Source organism: Ascaphus truei, chromosome 3, assembly GCF_040206685.1.
Source record: "Ascaphus truei isolate aAscTru1 chromosome 3, aAscTru1.hap1, whole genome shotgun sequence".
NCBI classification, from domain to species: domain Eukaryota; kingdom Metazoa; phylum Chordata; class Amphibia; order Anura; family Ascaphidae; genus Ascaphus; species Ascaphus truei.
In genome coordinates this window covers 129,446,322-129,469,677 of record NC_134485.1, presented here as the reverse complement: position 1 = coordinate 129,469,677, position 23,356 = coordinate 129,446,322, and the positions used below count along the sequence as shown (strand labels likewise).

Below are 23,356 nucleotides of genomic sequence, written 5' to 3'. Positions count from 1 at the left end.
CCCTGTCTCGTCAGCATAGAGACCAGGGGCACCACCAGTCAGGGATCACTGGAAGCCTGTACATGGGTTTAGGGATATTTGGGGGTATCAGTGACAGGAGATCCTAGTCCCACAGCTTGTGCATCACTGATATCTGGGGACCGTCAGAGCTCAGGGATTATTATGGCCACTATCATAAACCACTATCGGTTTAATGGTCCTAACTACCAAGTTAGGAAGCAGAGGAGCACCCCTCAGTGCAGTAGTGACTTTCATTAAATGCTTTTATTCCCACATTCCAGTCCATAACTGGCTGCTTTATCCTTCTGTAAATTGTTTCTTATTTTTTGTGTGAGCACAATTGATTTTCCCCATTTACGATTACCCCTCAAAGCTGTGACTGTTGTATATTTTTGTAATGTTGAAGTACAGTACTTGCACAAACGAGACATACACACACACACACCAGGGAGAGGAGAAGAGCTGATGCCGGGTAAGTTCTGTGTGGAGGTGCCACTGCGCCGCTGGGTCTGGGACAGCTGGGAGAGTTATCCCAGCTCTCCCCCTCCGGCAGACGCGGAACCCCTGATTGCAGCCATTTATTTTTTTCACGATCCGGTTAGAACACGATCGCTTCAGGTGGGCCCCGAGCATCGCGTTATAATGGGGTTCAGCTGTACAAATTTGTTTGTATTGCGAAGTACCACTCTCCCTGTAGCGCATGTGCACACACTAGCGCGCGCGCGCTCTATGAGCATATGCATTGGCGTCCTAGTGTTTGTTTAGGCGCGAGCTACATGCACTGGACAATGCCATAGATTCTGGGGGGGAACAAACTCCTTTCTTGCAATGTTACATTTATGTTTTGATGCATTTATCTCATCTGTATGATTCCCTTTCCTATATTGTGATTGTATTGTAATGTTGTAAAAATGGTAAAGCACAGCATTCCTGGTTGGAGCTATAAAAATAAACATATACACAAACATTATCAAAATAAGAAAAAGAAAAAAAAAAGCAGAAATCACAAGAGCACCTATATGTATTTTGATGTTTACTTAAATGTACACACTTCCTGGTATTCTGCTAAACCTTACATGTATATATAAATATAAAAACATGTGAATTTGTTTCTCTTAATTAACTAAAATATATTCTAAATATTTTTAGATGCTATTAGTTTGCAAATATTAGATTTGAAGCATGTTGAAATCCTAAACCAAGATGTAGAACATCTTAATCTAGCTCACATAGTTAAGTGGATATTTCCTTTACATTCCAGGAGTGAAAACTAGTATGGACTTCTATTGATCTCTTAAATAACTGAACCTGGTTCTTAGTTTGTACTTAGAATCTTTTGGTGCAGAGCAGATAGAAAGGCCCATCACACAGCTGAAAATACTTAGGTCTTCTCTGTTCCAACACATTCCATTGACAGCTGCTCTATACAGTATTTAACACTGAGGCCCAAACAGGGAGAGGGATGCCGGAGAGGTGTGTGTGTCCCTGTGTGTGTGTGTGTCCTTGTGTGTGTGTGTCCCTGTCCCTGTGTGTCGGTGTGTTTCTGTGTGTGTTTCTGTGTGTTTCTGTGTGTGTTTCTGTGTGTGTTTCTGTGTGTGTTTCTGTGTGTTTCTTTGTGTTTCTTTGTGTTTCTGTGTGTGTGTGTTTCTGTGTGTGTGTGTCTGTGTTTCTGTGTGTGTCTGTGTTTCTGTGTGTGTGTGTGTGTCTGTGTTTCTGTGTGTGTCTGTGTTTCTGTGTGTGTGTGTGTGTTTCTGTGTGTGTGTGTGTTTCTGTGTGTGTGTGTGTGTGTGTGTGTTTGTGTGTTTCTGTGTGTGTGTGTTTCTGTGTGTGTGTGTTTCTGTGTGTTTCTGTGTGTGTTTCTGTGTGTGTGTTTCTGTGTGTCCTTGCTGAGAAAAATATGAAGACAAGCATTAGAACCATAAGCTCAGCTATCGTAGAATACAAATCAGGAAGGCTTAAGTATCACATGAAAGCAAAGGACCAGTAACTATCACAAGCAAAATTCCTGCATCGCAAATTAGAAAGAAAAAAAAAAAAACTAAGCAGCTATGCTCCCCACTATTAGGTTTTTCTTTATCTTTAGAATTCGAACAGAGAGATATTCCAGAGCTGAACCGCGCTATTCTGAGTCCTAGGACCCTCTAATTCCTGAGAAATGTACCTTTTAATGTGCCATTAAAAATCTGCATGACCGCCAGGGTTATCCAGTAGAAAGCTGCAATGCAATATCTCGATGATGTCACTGCTTCCCAGTGGCCTTAGGGAAAGAAGCTGAACCTGCAGTCGTTTCCATTTCCTGGAAGGGATTAAAAAAAAAAAATTAAAAAAACAGCCCATTAAAAAACAAAAATTACTTCTATGGAACCATGGGATTCCCGACTGAGACTAGCATGGTCTAGCTACAGAAGACGTCCTGGTACTAATTATAAAATGTAAAAAAACACAGGGTAGGGCAGGATGCGGCTTTAAATATTCAGAGATTAACATTTACAGAAAGTCCGCATTAGGAACTTGTACAATATGCATAACATGGGGCTGCTTCTTTAACTAAAATATTTGCCTTTACTCACCCAAAAAAAATGTTAACCAGAAAGTACCTCCGTAAACAAAGGAAATAAAAAAAAAATTTAAAGTGAGGTTCTGACTTGTATTTCTCCCCCCTCTTCAGTCTTTTTGTCCATGCTCACAATTAAAAAAAAAACAAAACAAAAAAACAAAAAACATAATTATGCTGATCTCAAAATATCTCGTCTTAAAATGTATGCAGGTATCCGATTGGGGAACTTACTTCTTAACCCTTTCAGTGCTATAGAGGTCCCCCTCCCGCAAGTCACAACCCCATGATCGTTCCTCAGCCATCGAGTGAGGTAGTAATGTCACCTCAATAATGTTACCAAAGAGGAGGGTTCTCTTCTGCTTAGATCGTATACACCAGCGGTGCGCAAACTGGGGGGCGGGAGAATTTCTAGGGGGGTCGCGGACGGTTACAGTGGCCCCGCGCTCTTCCTGACAGCATTTAAATTAAATGTCGAGGGAGGCGTGAGGCCTCTGTAACTCACTTACCTGCTCTCTGCCGGGTCTTCGTGACGCGTCGCCATGGCAACGGGCGTCAAATGACGCGGCGGGGTCACGTGACGTCACATAACCCGCGACTTCATTTGACGCCGAGTCATTGGAGAGGGGGGGCACAAATGTTGTGGCTCCCGGGCAGTGGGGCGCAGCTCAAGAAGTTTGCGCACCCCTGGTACACACCATTCCGAATGCAATCTCTTCTTGAAAACAAGGGTCACCAGAGTGCTGGTCCTGATGCTGTCCAGTGAAAGTCATTAGGGCTCTCAAGTGATTAACAGAAAGGGCCAAATCAAAAATAATAATATTGAAAATAACCTGGTGATCATACTAGCCAAAGTATGAAAATTTGTATTCAGAGATAAAGTGGAATACTGCTGCATTGTATCAGTGAAAACTTAGGGATAGTTGACCAGTATGCTGGTGATAAGAATGTGTTACTAATGCCTTAAAACAGTGATAAATCTCAACTGTGATTTGCAGCAGCTCTGCACAGGAAATTCCTTTACAATATAACAAGAGACAGCTTATACTGCCAAAAAAGCAATCTGATTAGATTTACAGAAAACAGTGCAAGTGTATCCATTTACCACAAGCATGTAGTTATAAGCACCCCTAGCGAGTGCTTATTCCTATCATGTCTCATTATTATGTCACGTGCATTACTACTGTAACGCGCTATGCACAAATATAAATGCACGCAAAGATTTTCCCATCCAATATATATTTCAAATATTTAATCAGAAGACAATATCAACAACTAAATCCACATTGTTAGTCATATTTTAAGGTGATCACGCCTTGATTTTGATCGACTTAAGGACATGTCTGAAATAACATCAAAATAAGTTTTATTAGTAAATGTAGATTGTAAAATGTAATTTAAATTATATCACAAGTCAGATTAAAAAACATGTAGCTTTTAAACTTCTAAATAAAAACATACACAAACATCACACACATATATACAGTTAGGTTCAGAAATAATTGGACACTGACACAATTTTCATAATTTTGGCTCTGTACGCCACCACAATGTATTTGAAATGAAACAACCGAGATGCAATAGAAGTGCAGACTTTCAGCTTTAATTCAAGGGGTTGAACAAAAATATTGTATGAAACGTTTAGGAATTGCAACCATTTTCATACACAGTCCCCTTATTTCAGGGGCTCAAATGTAATTGGACAAAATTAACACAATCATAAATAAAATGTTCATTTTTAATACTTTGTTGAGAATCCTTTGCAGGCAATGACTGCTTGAAGTCACCAAACGCTGGGTTTCCTCCTTTGTGATGCTTTGCCAGGCCTTTACTGCAGCTGTCTTCAGTTGTTGTTTGTTCGTGAGTCTTTCTGCCTTAAGTTTTGTCTTCAGCAAGTGAAATACATGCTCGACCGGCTTGAGATCAGGTGATTGACTCGGCCATTGCAAAATATTCCACTGTCAGAAAACTTTATTTAAATAAATTGTAAACAGATATCATAGAACAAGAATAATATGGGATTAGTTCCCCCTTAGTTGTATACTACCCCTATTGTTTGAGTGGTTCTTTTGGACATGGCAAGTTAGATTCAGGATCATTCCGATGGTTCATATTTAAATCTTAAGGTTTATATCAATCCCAGTACAAGTTGAGGGATTTGTTGTATCTAGTCTGAGCCATATGTTTAAGGGCATAGATAATGTTCTTCTGCACCTCATGAACCTCCTAAGCCCTCTCTTTTTCTTTCTTATGATATTATTTTTTCAGTTTTCATTACTATTTATTATTTTTTTCTATTTAATAAAGGCATTTATGTTTATGGTAATTTTATATTATATATATATTTTTCTTCTTTACTTTTCTTTTCTCGCTCTTTCTTGCACCCTCCCGCCCCCCCCCCCCCCCCCCCTTCTTTCCTGCTTTTTTTCTTCTTTTTTTTTTTACTTGCCATGTCATTTAGATTGTTTTTAATGTGGTTTCTGTTATAGTCTGTTGGATATAGATCACATGGGTGCCTGATTGACTTTGTGTGCTCTTGTTCTATGATATATACAGTGGATGCACATCCCAAGACATCCTCCAGGATTCAACAGGACTCTGTAGTGAGTTACTCTGTTCCTATTGTTTTATTCAGCATATATGCCTTACTGTGTGTCATACATAGTTACATAGTAGATGAGGTTGAAAAAAGACTTCCGTCCATCAAGTTCAACCTATGCTAAATTTAGACAACAGATATTTTATCATATATCTATACTTATTGATCCAGAGGAAGGCAAACAAAACCCCAGAGTCACATCATCCAATGATATCTCATAAGGGGAAAAATGAATTCCTTCCTGACTCCAAGAATTGGCAATCAGATTAATCCCTGGATCAACATCCTTCCCATATATACTTATTTGGTATATCCCTGTATACCGTTCCTATTAAAAAGATGCCCAACCTTTTTTTGAACAAATCTATTGTATCTGCCATCACAGTCTCCATGGGTAATGAATTCCAGATTTTAACTGCCCTTACTGTAAAGAACCCTTTCCTTTGTTGCTGGTGAAATCTCCTTTCCTCCAACCTTAAGGGATGACCCCGAGTCCTTTGTACTGCCCTTGGGATGAATAGTTCTTTTGAAAGCTCCTTGTATTGTCCCCGAATATATTTGTATATAGTTATCATATCCGCCTCTTTTGTAATGTAAATAAATCTAATTTAGCTAGTCTCTCCTCATAACTTAGATTGTCCATCCCCTTTATTAATCTGCCATTTAGCTGCCCACGTTTCCAGTCTCTCCAAGTCCTTCTGAAGAGAAATTACATTCTGCCCTGATTCTATTACCTTACACAATTTAGTATCATCAGCAAAGATCGAGACTTTGCTCTCGATGCCAACCTCAAGGTCATTAATAAACAAGTTAAAAAGCAGGGGTCCCAGTACCGATCCCTGAGGTACTCTACTCACGACTTTAGCCCAACCTGAAAAAGTTCCATTTATGACAACCCTCTGTTGTCTGTCCTTTAACCAGTTTTCAATCCAGGTGCATATATTATTACTGAGTCCAACTTTCTTTATTTTGTACACCAACCTCTTGTGTGAAACAAATCTGCCACCACAGTCTCCATGGGTAATGAATTCCACATTTTAACTGCCCTTACTGTAAAGAACCCTTTCCGTTGTTGCTGGTGAAATCTCCTTTCCTCCAACCTTAAGGGATGGCCCCGAGTCCTTTGTACTGCCCGTGGGATAAATAGTTATTTCGAAAGCTCCTTGTATTGTCCACGAATATATTTGCATATAGTTATCATATCCCTTTTAGACGCCTCTTTTCTAATGTAAACAAATCTAATTTAGCAAGTCTCTCCTCATAAGTTAGATTTTCCATCCCCTTTATTAATTTGGTGGCTCTTCTCTGCACTCTCTCTAGTTCCATAATGTCTTTTCTTAGGATTGGTGCCCAAAATTGTACTCCATATTCAAGGTGTGGTCTTACTAATGCTTTGTAAAGTGGCATAATTATGTTTACTTCCCTTCCATCCATTGCCCGTTTGATGCAAGATAAGATCTTGTTTGCCTTTGCAGCTACTGCATGACTTTGGGCACTATTGCTAAGCCTGCTGTCTACAAGCACTCCTAAATCCTTCTCCATCAAGGATTCCCCCAATTTATCCCAATTTAATTTGTAATTCGCCTTTTTATTCTTGCATCCCAAATGCATAACCTTACATTTATCTGTATTAAACCGCATCTGCCATTTACCTGCCCACGTTTCCAGTCTCTCCAAGTCCTTCTGAAGAGAAATTACATCCTGCCCTGATTCTATTACCTTACACAATTTAGTATCATCAGCAAAGATGGAGACTTTGCTCTCGATGCCAACCTCAAGGTCATTAATAAACAAGTTAAAAAGCAGGGGTCCCAGTACCGATCCCTGAGGTACTCTACTCACGACTTTAGCCCAACCTGAAAAAGTTCCATTTATGACAACCCTCTGTTGTCTGTCCTTTAACCAGTTTTCAATCCAGGTGCATATATTATTACTGAGTCCAACTTTCTTTATTTTGTACACCAACCTCTTGTGTGAAACCGTATCAAAAGCCTTTGCAAAATCTAAGTAGACCACATCAACTGCATTACCCTGGTCTAGATTCCTACTTACCTCCTAAAAGAAATAATAAGGTTAGTTTGGCAAGATCTATCCTTCATAAATCCATGCTGACTATTACTAATAATTTTATTTTCCATTAGGTATTCCTGAATATTATCCCGTATTAAACCTTCAAGTAGTTTCCCTACTATTGAAGTCAGGCTTACAGGTCTGTAATTCCCCGGTTGTGATCTAGCTCCCTTTTTAAATATAGGCACCACATCTGCTTTACGCCAATCTTGTGGTACTGAGCCTGTGGAAATGGAGTCCTTGAATATTAAATATAATGATTTGGCTATTACTGAGCTTAACTCCTTGAGAACTCTTGGATGTATGCCATCGGGGCCAGGTGTCTTATTTACTTTAATTTTTTCAAGTCGCTTATGAACTTCTTCCTCAGTTTACCAATTGTTCATTAATATGGAGGTTGTGGCTTCCTCCTGCGGCACTACTATTGAACTGGATTCCTCACCGGTAAACACAGAGGCAAAGAATTTGTTTAATACCTCTGTTTTTTCCTTATCTCCAATAATCTGCCTACCCATCTCACACTGAAAGGGTCCTATATTTTCTTCTCATTTTTTTGTTATTAAGGTACTTAAAGAACATTTTAGGGTTGACCTTACTTTCTATTGCAATCCTTTTTTCATTATCCATTTTTGCTAATTTGATTGCCCTTTTGCAATTTTTGTTACATTCCTTATAATTCTGATATGATGTCTCTGTCCCTTCTGACTTAAAGAATCTAAACACCTTCCTCTTCTTGTCCATTTCCTCCCCTACATGTTTATTTAGCCACATTGGTTTTGACTTATTTCTTTTATACTTATTACTCTAAGGGTATACACTGATAAGTGTGCTTTTCTAACAATGTTTTAAAGACTGCCCATATATCTTCTACATTTTTCCCTGCAAAAAAATCATCCCACTGTATTACTTGTAGATTAGACCTCAGTTTATTAAAATCTGCCTTTCTAAAGTTTAAGGTCTTTGTTGAACCCAAGCAATCTGTTTTCTGATAATTTATTTCAAAAGAGACCATGTTATGATCACTGTTACCCAAATGTTCCAGGACTTGAATATTTGTTATTACTTCTACATTGTTTGATATTACCAAATCCAGTATTGCCCCTCTCCTGGTTGGTTCCTCAATAATTTGGGTCATATAATTGTCTTTAAGCACCCCCAAAAACCTGTTTCCTTTTGTTGTAACGCTAATCTCATTGCCCCAGTCTATGTCTGGATAATTAAAATCCTCCATTATGCAAACATGACCCAGTTTTGATGCCTTCTCCATTTGCAAAAGTATTTTAGCTTCCTCAATCTCACAGATATTTGGTGGTTTATAGCATATCCCTACAAACATTTTCTTTATACTTTTACCTCCACTGCTAATTTGTATCCACAAAGTCTCTACATTTTCATAATTCCCTTCATAAACATCATCCCTTATAATAGGTTTTAGATCCGGTTTAACATATAAACATACTGCACCTCCCCTTCTATTTGTTCGAGAGATTTATTAGTGTTAGCAGGGCTTTGTGTGTCTAACCAATGGGACACACTAGGCACCATTCTCCATGTACTCTATATTGGATTTCAATACAGGCAGTCCTCGTTTTACAACGCTTCGCTTTACAACGAATGGCTTATCCAACGCTGTGCAATGCATACCTATATTCATTTTTACAACGCCAAAATGGCTTATCCAACGCTCTTACGACGCTTTGCAACGTTGTGTATGTGTGTATATATATACACATTCACATAAACAACGTTGCAAAGCGTCGTAAGGGCATATATATATAATATTATACTATATAATATTATATTATACTATATAATATATTATTTATTATGTTATATTATATATATAATACAGTATATACACTATAATTTATCTGTGTGCTGCATATCTTATTGCCTGCAGAAAATATTTGGTGTATTTTAGTGTTAAAAATGACTTCAGGAACGGAACCTCTCATTTAAACAGTGTTCCTATGGGAAAACGTGTTTCGCTTTACAACGTTTCGCTTTACAACGCCATTTTGAGTAACGCATTGTGTCGGATAACCGAGGACTGCCTGTATTTAAAATAAAGTGAGGCATTTTTTTCAAATATCATGGATTGTTTATCAACTACATGGGACAATTGATTGTTTGAGCACAAGATCTACTCCAGGCCTGCACAACTTGTAAAGTGAGAAGGGCCCAAATGCTCCAAGGAAAACAGATTTGGGCCGCACGGGTAAAACAGCATCTATTATTAAAAATTATACATTTTCTTTTTTTAAAAGCATGCCATGAAAGACCAGCATCTTGGATCAATCCACTAGGCAGGACAACATTGTTGAATAAAATGGGGTTTGTTTGGTGAGACCGCAGACATACTAAAAAATGCACAAAACATCATATCTCCCCCCAGCACCCTTCAGCTCTCCCCCCAGCACCCTTCAGCTCTCCCCCCAGCACCCTTCAGCTCTCCCCCCAGCACCCTTCAGCTCTCCCCCCAGCACCCTTCATAGCTCTCCCCCCAGCACCCTTCATAGCTCTCCCCCCAGCACCCTTCATAGCTCTCCCCCTAGCACCCTTCATCTCTCCCCCCCAGTACTCTTCATCTCTCCCCCCCAGCACTCTTCATCTCTCCCCCCCAGCACCCTTCAACAGTCTCCCCACCGCCTCCATGCCTACCTGATCGTGGCGGCGGCAGAAGAAGCAGCGGCAGGCCTCAGCCAAGAGGAATGGGGGGGGGGCTCGGCAGCGTCTCATCATCTGGTACTGGAGCGGGCTAGGGGGCAGGGAGCGCGTCAGCGCGTCATACCTGACTGGAGCGGGCTGGGAGGGAGGGAAGCACGTCTGCCTTGTGCTGGGGGAGTGAGCACATCAGCCCTCTGCTGGGGGGGGAGCGCGTCAGCCCTGTGCTGGGGAGGGGGAGCGTGTCACACAGCTGGAGCGCGATCCTTGCCTAAAAGGGGAGGGGGGTTGAGGGGGTCGTCGCGGGCCGCACAGGGAGTCCCGGGGGCCGTATGTTGTGCAGGCCTGATCTACTCTATTCATTTCTAAAAATAATGTAACTAGTGTGCCTTTGAATGTACAGTAAAGCTGGGGTCAGTCCATATACTCTAGATCAGGGGAGCGCATACGTTTCAGTCTCCGCTCTTCTGCCTGTTCACCCTCATTGCTCACACCCCTCCCTTACCTTGGCTCTGTTGTCAAATGACGCCGCGGGGTCATGTGACCTGACGTTGCCATGGCGACACATCACCCGAAGCCAAGGTAAGGGAATTTACAGAGGCCTCGGGCGGTCCCCCGGCATTTCATTTAAATGCACCCCTGCTCTAGATCATACAGCTCTTTTTGTGCAAATTATGTAGTAAGGCTTCCAATTGGTGTGAGATTCAGGAACTGTATTTATTTTCAGCTTCTCCTATATGGGGTCAGATAGACATTTATATGTTTGGTATAAACAGGTGGAGACAAGCTAAAAAAAAATAATACCATCCTTAACTCTCAAAGATACCTTCCCCCCGAAATACAAAAATAAACAAGAAAGGTGTATTTAGCAAAGTCTCACAGATGCAATACTAATACAAAAAAATCCCAGCAACAATAGGACTTTTTTCCCCCCCTTATAAATATGGTGAACTACTACCCCAGTATCACAGGAGAGTTTGATAAATAAGCCCCTCCCTATTTGTGCCCTACTGTGTTTCGTATACCCCTAAGCCTACCATGCTGCAAAGCATAAGGCTAGGTCCCCACTTCAGCACGCGCTGTGTCGTGCGTGCAGGGACTGGAACTGCCCCTCAAAAGGGACCGGGCCCACTACCTACCTTGGCCGCTGCACTTCCAGATTTTTCTGAAGACAGAAAAACGGTCTTCAGAACTGGCGACAGAGCGCTAGCCACGCCCCCGGCAGTTCAACCAATGTGGGCGAACCTGCCGGGTGATGTCATGGCCATGCCCCCCACCCCATCTTTCCCCTGCAGCTCAGTGCAGACTGGGGATCTCAGCTGCAGGCGCGCGTGCAGCTCCGACACCGGGGCCCCATCCTAACTGAACACATATTCCTACACGGACAGGCATTTATGGGAATCCACTCCAAAAGTAATGTAACATAAAATACGGTCAATGGATGTGAAGATTGCATTTTTTTTTTGTTTATGTTGTCAACTTCAGCCATGCATTCAATATAGTAGAGATTGCAAGTAAAAAAACAGGAGGCGCAGGACAAACTTATTCCCATCTAACTTTTATGTTCTCTAACTTTCCTTTCATACATTTATTAAAATTAATTTATGATTCGGGGAATATGCTTTAAATTCTGAGGATTCAGAAATAATTAATATTTTAATTTAAAACATTTACCTTTTTTGTACCTATTATTTTTCAATCAAACTGATTACTCCTTCACTACAGAAGACAATTTTCACACACAGGACATTGAATGAAATGCTGCTTGGTGTTTCTTTAATAAATCAGTTGTGCACCCTAACCACCACACACACACACACTTTATGCCCTTTTTAATGTATTAAGCTTCATCAGGTTGCTACTTCATAAAGTACACCCCTTCCCCTTTTCAAATAGGCAGCCATATTGCGTGCCCTGGGAAGCAGGATCTTCACCGATCACAGGAGAATAGATCGATCGAAAGCTTAGATAATTGTATTTCTGTAAAGGCAAGGAACAGTTAATTTTACTCTCGTAGCTCACAGCTGTTTACTAGCTGCAAGAAGAGTAGATGAGGGATTCCTGTGAGAACCTTTAACAAAGAAGAGCTCCATGGTGCGTGTCACAGGCCAGTTGATAGAAAGATATAAAAGAGAAGGAGGTTCACCATAAGGGAGGCAGGGAGCCCTCATTTCCCAAGGGTTTTAGCATTACAATAATGGAAGGTCACTAAGCCACAGACATCTGAGCAGGGTAAAAAGAGAATAGTCACACCAGCTGTCTCTAAAAGGAGACATTAAAGGGGAAGTATCCACTCATTTTGCCTTGAGGCACAAATACATCTTACAAAATCACTTGATGAGACTCAGTAACCTCATTTTCACCTGGTGTTTCATTTAGCATAGTACTCCCTGATCAAAACGAAAAGCAAATTAAATATATACCTGGTTTCATGCAATTGCCTCAATTTATGAGTAAAGCTAAAAAGTGCCATTCTACATACATGCATAGATAAGAGTGGGAGGAGTGGCTCAGTGAGTAAAGACACTGACTGGCACCGAACCTGGTTGGCTCGTTGTGACCTTGGGGGCAAGTCACTTTATCTCCCTGTGCCTTAGGCACAAAAAAAAGAGAAGATTGTAAGCTCCACGGGGCAGCGACTGTGTCTGCAAAATGTCTCTGTAAAGCGCTACGTAAAACTAGCAGCGCTATAGAAGAACAATTATTATTACTCAAATCCATTTTTATGTATTCCATTTTTATTCGGATCACCTTTGCTTTAAATGAATAAATTCTACAATGATGCTAGATAGCTGTGGGTGATAATGAGTCGGAGACATGTGAATGTGCTCATAAGTGTTCTTTATTATTACGCACAGTGTACGGTTTTTGTACGGTTTGTCCCTATAAACTTGTTTGTATCTGTCTAAAAAGAGAATAATCTACACAGTGCACTCAAACTATTACAAAAAACAATGCTACCTAATTAAAAACACAAATGTGCACCCCACCTGTAATACAAAAAACACTAAGAAAAAATAAATTGATATAGTGATATAAATCCCAAACAAAACCAATGAGTAGATTATGGGATGGCAGCCATAGGACAATACAAACATATCTATCCAATGACTTGTTATAATATGCTGATAAAACGAAACAATAATGTCCTGGCGCAAAGTATCACACTGAATACCAGTCCTTCCTTAGAAAAGGGGGGGGGGGGCCAAGGAATTCTTGATCACGCTATTAGACGAATCAGATTTACTTATTAAAATTGAACTTGATGTTACTTGTGACTTTGTAAATGTAAAAAAAAACAGACATAGATGAATAAAATGTTTGTAGCAATATTTGCTGGATTTCAATAAAACTTTTCAATGTTCAATAAAAACAAAGTGTGGGGCCCTGGGCTAAGTGTAAATTGGGGGTCCCACCCTCAAAAGGTCACATTTAAATACAAAAACATTGTTTTTATTGAACATTCAAAAGTTTTATTGAAATCCAGCAAATATTGCTACAAACATTTTTTTTATCTATATGTCTGTTTTTTTTTTTTTTTTTCATTTACAAGGTCACAAGTAACATCATCAAGTTTAATTTTAAAAAGTAAATCTGATTCGATTGTCATCAAGGAAAGAGCATTCAATCAGGGTTGAAGCAGCAACTGCGGATGTCATTCTTAGTACTAGTGGCCCGGTGTGGGACAGTGCAGGAGGCATACCAGCATGTGGGGAGATACAGAGCGACAACAAGAAGTCCAACCAGCTCCAGTCGGGCCCCCCACAGCCAAAAGCAGCACAGTCAGGGAGAGGCAGCAGCTGGGGAGTGGCAACCCAGGACAATGAGGCGAGAGCACATCCAATACCATAAGAAAAGAAAAAAAGAAGAGAAAAACAAATAACTTGGGGGAACACGTGGTGATCAGTGACCCAGTTCCAGTGACCGGACTCCAGGGAGAAAGATACCAATCAATACATGTTTCCTACTACTTTGTTGTACTGTAAGTATTTAGTGCCAGCGAGAGTGAGTCAAATTAACTCAGAGAATATTGGGCAATGGTCTTTTGTTTTCCATTTTTACAGAAAGATGGAGCTATGAGGAATTAGAGAAAGAAAAACTTCCATACAGAAAAGGACTAATAGCGTGATCAAGAATTCCTTGACCACCCCCCCCCCCCCCCCCACACACCACCTTTTCAAAGGAAGGACTGGTATTCAGTGTGATACTTTGCGCCAGGACTTTATTGTTTCTTTTGTATCTGTATCTGGTTATGCAAGGATGGCTTCACAATGCGAGGAAAGCAACCAGCAAAAAAACAGCCTCACACTGACAAGACCCAAAAAGCTGAAAGCAGCTGCCTGAGAGTAGGTTTACTGGCTATGTACTTATTTGACCCAGGCTTTGCTTTAATAGTGTAAAACAGCAGGCAAAAGCTTAAAGGGATCCACGTTAGGCTGAGCTTATCGTGAGTGCACAAAGTGCAGGATTCCTTTGAGGCCGCTCCAAGTGCACGCACATGCATGCACATACACACACACACACACGGAGCGACCGCATTTTGAAAAGAAATGTGTCTTTTCAAGCAGTGGCATGGCCACTTCAAGTGAGTGGTTCAGCCAATCACGGCAAACCAACTTTGTGATGTCATGGCCATGCCCTCAATCGCCTCCTACACTATGAGTACACATCGCTTGTGCTACTGCAGCAAGAGCTCGCACTCGCAAGCAAGAAGAGTGTATAAGCTCAGCCTTAGGCCTCGGTCCCGCTGCGCTCGTTGGCGCAGGCGGCCATGTCGCGAGTTCCCCACCAGCAGGGGAATTCTCGCGAGCCGGTCCCGGTCCCCCCTAGCGGCACAGCTTACTACACGCTGTGGCGCGTCAGCCGCTAGGAGACACAAGAGAATGGTGTTTCCTAGCGTTGACGCGTCACGTGGTGTGGCTGTGAGCCAATGGGAGGGGAGGCTTCGGGAGGAGGAGAGGCTTCGGGGAGCGGGGAGGAGTGTGGAGTGAAAGCAGGTGAGTGCCTGTCTGTGTGTGTATGTGTGTGCCCGAGTGCGTGAGTGCCTGCCTCTGTCTGTGTGTGTGTGTGTGTGTATATGAGTGCATGAGTGCCTGCCTGTGTGTGCGTGCGTGTGTGTATGAGTGCGTGCGTGAGTGCCTGCCTGCGTGCGTGTTTAAACTTACCCTCAGCAGCTCCAGCCCGAGTCTGTGGAGGGAGGGGGGGGGGGGAGAGTAGCGGGTCCCTCCGCTCAAGCCACGCCCCCCCTCCCTGTCAAGCCTCCCACTCCCGCCCACCTCCCGCTCCGGCTCCCTACAGACCGCATATCGCGGTCTGTGTATCTCAGCGCACCGCCTGTCTGCAGTGCGGGTGCGCTGACTCTGGGAGCGGGGCCTTAGCCTTAGAGTGGACAAGAAGCAACGTTCAGTCATGTTTTCTCCCACAAAAAGTATTGCATCAACTATAACTGCCATTCATAATAATGGGATGCAAAAGATGCATTTACCCAAACATTGCACATCCACTTAAGTCAATTAAGGTTGCCGCAGGGACGTAACATTACATTAGCCAAGTCATAACTAAACTTGACGTTACTCCCAACTAGACCGTAAATTAGGGGGTTTTTGTAGAGTGAGCGGGAAGGAGCTAAGGAGCGAGTGTCTGTTTCAGAAAAGTACCCATTTACTTATATACTTCTCAAAACACTCCTCTATACAATCAGTGGAGAAGTACCTAAGAACACACCAGGGAACTATGCTAATAAAAATATGCAAAATATATACCCTACTCAGAGATTAGGGAGGTTAATGTATGGCTAAGAAAGTGGTGTAGAAAGGAGGGTTTGTGATTTTTATAGCACTGGGACTCCTTTTCTAAGAGGTGCAATCTTTATGGTACGGACGGATGGCACCTCAATGAAGTGGGATCTTCTGTGCTACTGGGGAGAATGTTAAAAGCGTGGGAGGAAACTTTAAGCTAGGATGGAGGGGGGAGGGACATGAAAAAATAACTAAATGAATAGATGGGGTGGGGAATAGCAAAGGGCCATTGAGGGCAATTCCCTAAAAAAGACTGATGGGCACTTTGTGTATTACATTTGGGTATGGCCCCTCCAGAAATAAAATGATCATATACTCTGGTAGTATCGGGCATTGCGGGATGGAAAGCTGTGTTATTTATGTGTGCGTGTAGGATGTTTAGAGCAGGGGTCTCAAACTCAGTGCTCAAGGGCCACCAACAGGCCCGCTTTTATGGATATCCCGGCGTCAGCACAGGTGGCTCAGTCGAAGCTGGGATATCCATAAAACCTGCTATTGGTGGCCCATGAGGCCCGAGTTTGAGACCCCTGGTTTAGATAAACACTCATCGAATGCTCATTAGCCCCTTGTAATGATAACAACCTCTATGTTGAGTGTTTGCAAATCTTCAATTGTCTAACTTGTTATAGGTGTCATATGAGAGGAGAGCACATGGACAATTGTGTCATATGGATGATTGGAATAAGAATAGGGGTTGGGTCCATTTGGTCTGATCCATTCTTTGTTTATTATGAATTTACTCGTTTTTATCTCTCTGGAACTTTTTGTTTGTTAAAATTACTTATTTTCGTATTTGTTAGTTCTCTTGCAGATCTCTATTAATTCTCTGAAATTATGTTATCCTTGTATGTCTAGTTTTTCTTGGGTTGTTTTAATATTCAATCTAATATCATCAAGTTTTTCTTCCCTGTATTTAATTAAAAGTTTAATTAATTTAATTGAGCATGAGTCTAGGATATTATCCCATTCTGTGTTGAATTCCCCCTTATTTGTCTCAAAAGCATTTCTTTTTTTTATTATACGTAAAACCCTTGGTACAGGCGTACATAGTTGTCTAGAGCAGTGGTGCGCAAAGTGGGTGGCACGGGCGGTTGCAGAGGTACAAATTCAATAAACAGTGAAAGGCAGGTCAGCAGCAATGAAAGGTGTGGAAACTTAAAAACTCTGAAAAAGTTGAAACATACTTGGGAAAAATAATAATATGCGCTAAACCTCAAAGCACTCCGGGAGATAAACTAAAAACAGGGCTAGAGTCCTGTAAAAAGGTGATACTTCAAATTTCAAACATCCACAATGTTCATTAATGTATAGATGAAAGTGTAAAAAGTCTGTTTCAGATGGGGTTGGTTCCCTGGTTAGTCTTAATACAAATGATTATATATAGCCGAATGTCTCAGAGCAGTATCTGATTACAATGATGTTCCAAAATGGACCCTATGATTAATATTAAATGTTTGAAAGATGAACTTTATAGAGCAACTAAGAATCAAGGGCTCACTGAGAAAATGGCAGATGAGCGAGTGTGTGTATGGTGAAGAAAAAAAGGGCCAGTAATGGGGTTTTAATTAATTTCTTGTAAAATAATGTATTTTCAAGTTTTTCATTCAAAAAATGTAATATATACTAAAATGTATTTGCTATTTTACATTTAAGAATGAATTGCATTTTTATAAGAAATATTTCACAATTTAAGACCTGATTTTGGGGGGTTTCTATTGAGCATTTCTAGTGATAAATATTGTTCCTTTTAGAGGTATTGGAAATGGTGTTGGTCTTCACGGACAAATTGATCCAGTTCTGATAAGTTTGTTGGGGATCATCGATGGACTGCAATCTTCAAGTCTCATCATAAATGTTTGATTGGATTCAAGTCAGGACTTTTACTGGGCCACTCACAAACATTAATTCTCTTCTTCAACCACTTACAGTATGTAGCTTTGGGTCATTGTCCTGATGAAATATGAATTTCCTCCCCAGTTTCAGAGTCTTGGCTGACTCAAACAGGTTTTTCTCAAGGATTCACCTGTACTTTGCACCATCCATTCTCTTCTATCCTGACAGGCTTCCCAGGCCCTGCTGAAGAGAAGCATCCCCGTAACATGATGTTGCCACCATGATGTTGACTGGATGATGTACAGAGTTGGACTTGCGCCAGATGTAACGCTGGGAATTTAGACCAGAAAGTTCAATTTTTGTCTCATCTGACCACAAAACCTATTTCCACATCTGCAGTATCATCTATATGCTTTTTCGCAAACTCCATATGTGATGCAAGATTAGCCTTTTTCGAGTAATTACTTCTTTCTTGCCACACATCTATAAAGGCTAGCTTTGTATAGGGACCGGCGTATCGTTTGTGTTCACACAGAAACCCATCTCTCATGGTCCATGTTGGCTTCAGAATGACATCCCAAACCAGTTTCTTACTTGCCCAACTTGGAAGGGCGACCTGATGTGGCTAGTGTCTGGGTGGCATAATGCATCTTCCACTTCTTAATGATGGACTTCACTGTGCTGAGAGTCATGGTTACTTTGTTGTATCACACGGAGTTGCAGCTTGAAAGTCTTTATATATGTGAGGGAAATGATCTACAAGTTGAACCAGTTTGTTTACACACAGGCTGAAACCATTTCACTAATTTTGTGACCTTTCAAACAAATTGCACCTGAGCTGAATTAGGACTGCAGTAGCAAAGGGGTTGAATACTTATGCAACTGAGATTAATCTGTTTTCTCTGTAAATATTAGTTCTTTAAATTCTATATGCATTTTCTAACTTGATCACTTTGGCGTAATTTTTGTAGATTTTACATGTTAAGTCTAATATTTGAAAGCGTTGTGGAGTATGCTCAGATACCAAGATGTGAAAAATTTGCAGGGGGGTGAATAATTCTGTACACCACTGTATATAGTTACATACGGTCAGTCATTAACCCTTTCAATGCTGAAGACTGGTGAACACAAGTGATCACTTGGGATAGCGATCATGTGATCACGACCAGGCCCGAGTGACACACATGGAAGTGGAGCAATCACGACTTGAAGCGGTGAGCACGATCTCCACCTAGAGAACAAGCTAAATGCATGGTGCTCCCGAGTGCCTACCCTTGTGATGTTCACGGAACGTCATACGGGCACCACAAGGGCTATTAAGCAATATCAAAACTAAAATGTGAATTTGTGTTAACCAATTGGTAAATACGATACAGTAAACAGTTATTTACTATAGATTTAGTTTCCCAGAAAAGTGTAATTGCTAGCTATTAATTTTATATTCTGACCAGTGGGATAAGCAAGGTGTGTCAGGAGTATGTGAGCTACTTGTAGAGAACCTGGAGTTCATCAGCCAGGGATTCGGGATTGTATTGAAGGGGTACATGTGGGTTTAAAATGAAATATGTAAAGAAGTGCTAGACCTGGGATAACTTTTTAACATGAGACTTTCTCCATTACATCATACTTATCTGTTTATTAACTATACATATTTTACAAGGTCTGTGCCTGGTTAATTTAATTTGAATCTTTTTTTACATCCACAAAATTTTCCATGATTTAATGGATGTAATATACGTATAGCTTGGTTAAATAAATGGGTCAGTTGTTTCCTACAAAAGATATGCTCTATAATCAATATTGCAAATGTTATCCTCTTGGGTTTATGTTACACATCTCTCCTTATACATGCTGCCAAGCCTAATATTAGAATGTTGCAGGCCAACACACAACACGTGTAGAATTTCAGATTCCCGGCGTCAAATACTACACTGTAAAAGTACAAAAAAACATTGATTTGCTTTGGAAAAACAAACTTCAGACCCTGATTTCTTCTGCTGTAAATCGTAAATAGTGTATTGAAGCCAGCACAGACAAAAACAACCACAAGGCTAATCCTGTTGTGTAGTTTTAGGGTGCATTTCTTCATTGCTGTATAACACTCGTATGTAAATAGCTATTATGGTCACAAATTATTTGAAAGCTTTGTACAAAAGAAAAATTTATATTTTATGTAAATAACCACAGGTTCAAAGAATGTACCTTAATTTAAAGTCCCTACACCACTTCGCTCACCAAAAACCCCAATAATTTATACGAGAAAAACAGTACCACTTCAGATTCAATAAATGATAGAAAAAAATAATAATTAAGAATGAATGGAACCAAAAGAGACGCTGATAAAATTGAACTAATTTATAATGGTTACCAGCACTCAACAATAATTGAGATCCAGAAGTTACAGCTCAACCCCGTTATAGCCCGATTCGCTACAACGCGAATCCGCTTAAAACGAGGTCCTTCCGTGGCTCCCGATTTGAAAACCTCAATTTTGCCGCGCGAGGACATACCAGCAGCTGTCAGCTCTAGCGCGCGGCATCGCAGAGGAGGGTCACATGACACAACACACATCCCCATACACTTTTTTTTTTTTTAAACATTCAAATCAATGCTTTATTGCTAACGGACACATACACAAACACACACACACCTACACCATGTGGGAATGTTTTGTTTGTTTCTTGAGTCTGTGACATCACACAGTCCCTGTGGTGTAATGGTATCAGTATACGAAAAGGTCCTGGGTTCGATTCCTGTATGATATGGTATCATTTATAAATTATAAATAAAATTATTATTATTTTTATTATATTGTATAATTTATAAATTGTTATTTTACTTATTTTATAATTTAGAAATTATAAATGATAACATATCATACAGGAATCGAACCCAGGACCTTTCATATTACAAGTACCATTCTCTACTTACATATACTTAACCTTAACAGCACATTGCAATGGACTGCACTGTGTACTATATACAGCTAAACCCCGTTATAACGCGCCTCGCTATACCGCGATTCGGTTATAACGTGGTTTTCCCGTGGCTCCCGTTTTTAAAAAAATAAATAAATAAATTTAAACATTTTTTTTTTTTTTGCACACTGCACACTGCACACACTGCACACACTGCACACACACTGCTCATTGCACACACTGACACACTGCACACACACTGCACACACTGACACACTGCACACACACTGCACACACACACTCACTGCACACACACTGCTCATTGCTCACACTGCACACTGCACACACACTGCTCATTGCACACACTGACACACTGCGCACACACTGCACACTGCTCACACTGCACACTGCTCACACTGCACACTGCACACTGCACACACACTAATCATTGCTCACACTGCACACACTGACACACTGCAGACACACTGCTCATTGCTCACACTGCACACACACTGCACACACACTGCTCATTGCTCACACTGCACACACTGACACACTGCTCATTGCTCACACTGCACACACTGCTCATTGCTCACACTGCACACACTGACACTGCTCATTGCACACACTGACACACTGCTCATTGCTCACACTGCACACACACTGCTCATTGCTCACACTGCACACACTGACACACTGCTCATTGCACACACTGCACACACTGCTCATTGCTCACACTGCACACACACTGCTCATTGCTCACACTGCACACACTGCTCACACTGCTCATTGCTCACACTGCACACTGCACACACACTGCTCATTGCTCACACTGCACACAATGCCACACACTGCACACACTGCTCATTGCTCACACTGCACACACACTGCTCACACTGACACACTGCACACGCACACAGCCCTCACATGTCAGCAGCCCACCCACCCCCCTCACATGTCAGCAGCCCACCCCCCCTCACATGTCAGCAGCCCACCCCCCCCTCACATGTCAGCAGCCCACCCCCCCCCCCTCACATGTCAGCAGCCCACCCCCCCCCTCACATGTCAGCAGCCTACCCCCCCCTCACATGTCAGCAGCCCACCCCCCCCCTCACATGTCAGCAGAACTCACATGTCAGCAGCCCAACCCCCCCCTCCCTCTTGCAGCAGCAGATCTGGCTGGGAGGACACAGACACACGTTGCCACGCACCGCAAAACCAGGAGGCTGGGAGGAAGAGGGAGGGGGGCTGAGAGGGAGGGGGGCTGAGAGGGAGGGGGGCTGAGAGGGAGGGGGGCAGGTCTCTGTTTTGGGGTCACCCCTGTGCCCTGGCTGGGAGTGAGGGGGGCAGGTCTCTATGGGGGATCCCCTCTCCCTGTGAGGGGCAGATGAGGCTGGACAGAGGCAGCCCCGTCCACTCCCAGAATGCTTTGCTTCTAGCAGCATCTGGCTCCGGTCCCAGCTTTCCTCCTGGGGGCTCCGTCTCCATTTTGCAGCCTCTGCAGCGTTGTACTTGTGACCGTGAGTACAACGTGCGGCTGACATGTAACCCACCCTCCTGCACCCAGAGAGGGGCACTGCCCTGCGGGGGCATACCTCGGGGGTGGGGGGGAGGGGGTGGGGGGGGAGTTGAGAGGGAGAGAGGGGGCTGAGAGGGAGAGGGAGGAGGGATGAATCGCCGCCATTTTTTTTAAACTTTTTTTTTATTTATTTATTTAATTAACTCCCTCCCGATCAGGCGCGCGGCGGCTATTTTTTTTTTTAAAAATTAGCGCGACCCCGTTACTAACGCGGTGGTCTCGGGGTGGACCCCGAGGACCGCGTTATAACGGGGTTTAGCTGTATATGTTAAGTTTGTTTTTAGTCTATGCCACATGGATTGTGTGATGTCACAGACTCTAATAACAAACTTAACACATACGTAGTCCATTGCAAAGTGTACGGGAATGTGTGTTGTGTCATGTGACCGTCCTCTGCGACGCCGCGCATTAGAGCTGACAGCTGCAGAGAGGAGAGCACATGGACACAGCCCTATGAAGTGAGGAGAGAGCTGACAGCTGCAAAGAGGAGAGAGATGGCTATCGCGCAGCGAAATGTTAACGCAATCCCGGTTACAAAGCGGTCTCATTCTAAATATTTAGAGAAACACTGTTTTATGCAAATGGAGCTGTTGAAAATTAAAGTACAAATTACAAAATTATGAAAGTAAAATAGCATTACTTATCTCACAGCTATTATGCACACAAAACAGGACTGGCAGAACGCACTGGTATCGTAAGACAGCTGCAAAAAAGAACCTCAATAGGAGGTGAATGGAACAACTGTTACGGAGGTAAAAAGCACAAAAATAAAAAGATCAACTAGAAAATACAGAAAAGCAGATAACTAAAAAAAATGAACTGAAAAAAGGATATTGTTTATAGAAAAATAAGTAGGAGGGCAATGTTTCAAAGACAGAAAATGTTGGGTACTGGCTGGGACTCGAGTGGGCTGCCAAGAGTATTTGATCAGACTAATAGCTGGATTTTGAGCACATTCCTGTCTTTCCGATTTTGCTGTATCGTAAAAAAATCATACTTGTTTTTATTTAAGGGAAGAACTCCTGTTGATTCAACTTGACCCTGAAGGGGACAGTACCCAAAACATTGCCTCCCCCCCCCCCTTACTTTTTTTTCTGTAACCATAATACTTTGCATTTTTTTTGTTTTATTTCTTTATGTTGTCTGCTTTTTCGTTTTTTTTGTATATTCTAGTTCATTCCTTTTTTTGTGCTTTTTACCTCCGTAACAGTTGTTCCGTTCACCCCCTAGAAGTTATTTTTTGCAGCTACAGTATCTTAAGATACTAGAGCGTTCTGCCAGTCCTGTTTTGTTTTGAATGCATAATAACTACGAGAGCTGTGGATAAATATTGTTATTTTT

At 41.8% G+C, this 23,356-nt stretch overlaps 1 protein-coding gene across 2 annotated transcripts in view; it reads right to left on the bottom strand.

Annotated features, from left to right (window-relative positions):
- The window catches only part of CUEDC1 (CUE domain containing 1), a 128,162-nt gene that overhangs the window by 85,792 nt on the left and 19,014 nt on the right, over positions 1-23,356 (bottom strand). The window contains exon 2 of one of the 2 annotated variants that reach the window (XM_075589539.1): positions 2,162-2,296. The exons of the other annotated variant lie outside the window; for it this stretch is intronic. The gene's annotated coding sequence lies outside the window, so the exon portion shown is untranslated. The remainder of the gene's footprint in view (positions 1-2,161; positions 2,297-23,356) is intronic. 2 annotated transcript variants of the gene reach the window in all.